A 5,000-nucleotide genomic window follows, 5' to 3' on the forward strand; every position below is an offset into this window, starting at 1 on the left:
TTCCCTCACTCTCACACACACATAGTCCCTCTCTCTCACACACACATAGTCCCTCTCTCTCACGCTCAGATAGTCCCTCTCTCTCACGCTCACATTGTCCCTCTCTCACGCTCAGATAGTCCCTCTCTCTCACGCGCACACAGTCCCTCTCTCTCACACACACATAGTCCCTCTCTCTCACACACACATAGTCCCTCTCTCTCACACTCACATAGTCCCTTTCTCTCACACACACATAGTCCCTCTCTCTCACACACACATAGTCCCTCTCTCTCACACACACATAGTCCCTCTCTCTCACACTCACATAGTCCCTCTCTCTCACACGCACATAGTCCCTCTCTCTCACACGCACATAGTCCCTCTCTCTCACACACACATAGTCCCTCTCTCTCACACACACATAGTCCCTCTATCTCACACACACATAGTCCCTCTCTCTCACACACACATAGTCCCTCTATCTCACACACACATAGTCCCTCTATCTCACACACACATAGTCCCTCTCTCTCTCACACACACACAGTCCCTCTCTCTCACGCACACATAGTCCCTCTCTCTCACGCACACATAGTCCCTCTCTCTCACGCACACATAGTCCCTCTCTCTCACGCACACACAGTCCCTCTATCTCACACACACATAGTCCCTCTCTCTCTCACACACACACAGTCCCTCTCTCTCACGCACACATAGTCCCTCTCTCTCACGCACACATAGTCCCTCTCTCTCATGCACACATAGTCCCTCTCTCTCACACACACATAGTCCCTCTATCTCACATACACATAGTCCCTCTCTCTCACGCACACATAGTCCCTCTCTCTCACACTCACATAGTCCCTCTCTCTCACGCACACATAGTCCCTCTCTCTCACACACACATAGTCCCTCTCTCTCACGCTCACATAGTCCCTCTATCTCACACACACATAGTCCCTCTCTCTCACACACACATAGTCCCTCTCTCTCACGCTCACATAGTCCCTCTCTCTCACACACACATAGTCCCTCTCTCTCACGCACACATAGTCCCTCTCTCTCACGCACACACAGTCCCTCTCTCTCACACACACATAGTCCCTCTCTCTCACACTCACATAGTCCCTCTCTCTCACACACACATAGTCCCTCTCTCTCACGCTCACATAGGCCCTCTCTCTCACGCTCACATAGTCCCTCTCTCTCACACACACATAGTCCCTCTCTCTCACACACACATAGTCCCTCTCTCTCTCACACTCACATAGTCCCTCTCTCTCACACACGCAATGTCCCTCTCTCTCACGCTCACATAGTCCCTCTCTCTCACACTCACATAGTCCCTCTCACTCACACTCATATCGTCCCTCTCACTCACGCTCACATAGTCCCTCTCTCACACACACACAGTCTCTCTCACACACACACAGTCTCTCTCTCATGCACACACACTGTCTCTCTCTCTCTCACATACTGTCTCTCTCTCTCTCAAACACACACCGTGTCCCTCTCTCTCTCTCACAAACACAGTCTCTCTCTCTCTCATGCACACACACAGTCTCTCTCTCTCTCTCACACACACTGTCTCTCTCTCTCTCACACACACACAGTCTCTCTCTCACGCACACACACAGTATCTCTCTCTCACGTACACACACAGTCTATCTCACACACAAATCTCTCTCTCACTCTCTCACACACGCAGTCTCTCTCTCTCTCACACAGTCTCTCTCTCTCACGCACACACACAGTGTCGCTCTCTCTCACATACACACACAGTCTCTCTCTCACACACAAATCTCTCTCTCACTCCCTCACACACGCAGTGTCTCTCTCTCACACACACAGTCTCTCTCTATCACACACGCAGTCTCTCTCACACACACACACTCAGTCTCTCTCTCGCACACATACAGTCTCTCTCTCTCACACACACTCTCTCTCTCACACACACACACACTCTCTCTCTCTCACACACACACTCTCTCTCTCATGCACACACACAGTCTCTCTCTCACACACACACGCAGTCTCTCTCTCTCTCACACACACACTGTCTCTCTCTCTCACACACACACAGTGTCCCTCTCTCTCTCTCTCACACACAGTCTCTCTCTCTCACACACACACAGTCTCTCTCTCACGCACACACACAGTCTCTCTCTCTCTCACACACACAGTCTCTCTCTCACACACACAGTCTCTCTCTCACACACACACAGTCTCTCTCTCTCACACACAGTGTCCCCCTCTCTCTCACACACAGTCATCTCTCTCACACACTCACACACTCAGTCTCTCTCTCTCACACACTGTCTCTCTCTCACACCCACACAGTGTCCCCCTCTCTCTCACACACAGTCTCTCTCTCTCATGCACACACACTGTCTCTCTCTCTCTCACACACTGTCTCTCTCTCTCTCAAACACACACAGTGTCCCTCTCTCTCTCTCACAAACACAGCCTCTCTCTAACACGCACACACACAGTCTCTCTCTCACGCACACACACAGTCTCTCCCTCTCTCACGTACACACACAGTCTCTCTCTCTCTCTCACACACAGTGTCCCTCTCTCTCTCACACACACAGTCTCTCTCTCTCTCACGTACACACGCAGTCTCTCTCTCACACACAGTCTCTCTCTCTCACACACACACTGTCTCTCTCTCACACACACACTGTCTCTCTCTCTCTCTCACACACACACACAGTCTCTCTCTCACACACACAGTCTCTCACACACACACTGTCTCTCTCTCACACACACACTGTCTCTCTCTCTCTCACACACACACAGTCTCTCTCTCTCACACACCCACACAGTCTCTCTCTCTCTCTCACACACGCAGTCTCTCTCTCTCACACACACAGTCTCTCACACACACACACACTGTCTCTCTCTCACACACACAGTCTCTCTCACTCACACACACAGTCTCTCTCGCTCTCACACACACAGTCTCTCTCGCACATACGCAGTCTCTCTCTCTCACACACTGTCTCTCTCTCTCTCAAACACACACAGTGTCCCTCTCTCTCACAAACACAGTCTCTCTCTCTCTCTCACGCACACAGTCTCTCTCTCACGCACACACAGTCTCTCTCTCTCTCACGTACACACACAGTCTCTCTCTCTCACACACAAATCTCTCTCTCTCTCTCACGCACACACACAGTCTCTCTCTCACGCACACACACAGTCTCTCTCTCTCTCACGTAAACACACAGTCTCTCTCTCACGCACACACAGTGTCTCTCTCTCTCTCACGCACACACAGTGTCTCTCTCACGCACACACAGTCTCTCCCTCTCACGCACACACACAGTCTCTCTCTCTCTCACACAGTCTCTCTCTCACGTACACACACAGTCTCTCTCTCTCCCGCACACTCACAGTCTCTCTCTCACACACAAACACAGTATCTCTCTCTCTCACACACACACACACAGTCTCTCTCTCACACACACAGTCTCTCTCTCTCACGCACACACACAGTCTCTCTCTCTCTCACACAGTCTCTCTCTCTCACGTACACACACAGTCTCTCTCTCTCTCACGTACACAGTCTCTCTCTCTCACACACACTGTCTCTCTCTCTCTCACACACACACAGTCTCTCTCTCACGCACACACACAGTATCTCTCTCTCTCACATACACACACAGTCTCTCTCTCACACAGAAATCTCTCTCTCACTCTCTCACACATGCAGTGTCTCTCTCTCACACACACAGTCTCTCTCTATCACACACGCAGTCTCTCTCTCACACACACACACACAGTCTCTCTCTCGCACACATACAGTCTCTCTCTCACACACACTCTCTCTCTCACACACACACACACACTCTCTCTCACACACACACATTCTCTCACACACACACACACACTCTCTCTATCATACACACACACTCTCTCTCTCATGCACACACACACTCTCTCTCTCACACACACACGCAGTCTCTCTCTCTCTCACACACACACAGTGTCCCTCTCTCTCTCTCTCTCACACACAGTCTCTCTCTCTCACACACACACAGTCTCTCTCTCACGCACACACACAGTCTCTCTCTCTCTCACACACACAGTCTCTCTCTCTCTCACACACACAGTCTCTCTCTCACACACACAGTCTCTCTCACACACACACAGTCTCTCTCTCTCACACACAGTGTCCCCCTCTCTCTCACACACAGTCTCTCTCTCACACACTCACACACTCAGTCTCTCTCTCTCACACACTGTCTCTCTCTCACACACACACAGTGTCCCCCTCTCTCTCACACACAGTCTCTCTCTCTCATGCACACACACTGTCTCTCTCTCTCTCACACACTGTCTCTCTCTCTCTCAAACACACACAGTGTCCCTCTCTCTCTCTCACAAACACAGCCTCTCTCTCTCACGCACACACACAGTCTCTCTCTCTCTCACACAGTCTCTCTCTCTCACGTACACACACAGTCTCTCTCTCTCTCACGTACACAGTCTCTCTCTCTCACACACACTGTCTCTCTCTCTCTCACACACACAGTCTCTCTCTCACGCACACACAGTCTCTCTCTCTCTCACGTACACACACAGTCTCTCTCTCACACACAAATCTCTCTCTCTCTCTCACGCACACACACTGTCTCTCACGCACACACAGTCTCTCTCTCACGCACACACACAGTCTCTCCCTCTCTCTCTGTTTTAAAAAATTCTCAAGGTCAAGGACCAGGCTCGCAGGAAAGTAGTCTGACACAGAACAAACAGCCAAGAGGCGAGTCTGCTAGAATATAAGTGTTTTATTCCCCGCAGTGTCCCCACAACCAGTCTCGTACTTACAACGGGTCTGGCTTATACTCACTCTACATGTTACCAAAACTGGGAGCCGTCAGTTCTCGTAGAGCGGTTGCCAACAACCCACGCTCGGCGGTTAAACGTAACCCCGGAGCAGACTCACCGAACTGGAGACTTCTCCAGCTGATATACCCTTTTCCAGATATAAACATTCATGTGAACAGCAG

The sequence above is a fragment of the Chiloscyllium plagiosum genome, unplaced genomic scaffold (assembly GCF_037043375.1).
Source record: "Chiloscyllium plagiosum isolate Xiang-an unplaced genomic scaffold, Cpla_swu_hap1 HiC_scaffold_38, whole genome shotgun sequence".
Lineage (NCBI taxonomy): Eukaryota > Metazoa > Chordata > Chondrichthyes > Orectolobiformes > Hemiscylliidae > Chiloscyllium > Chiloscyllium plagiosum.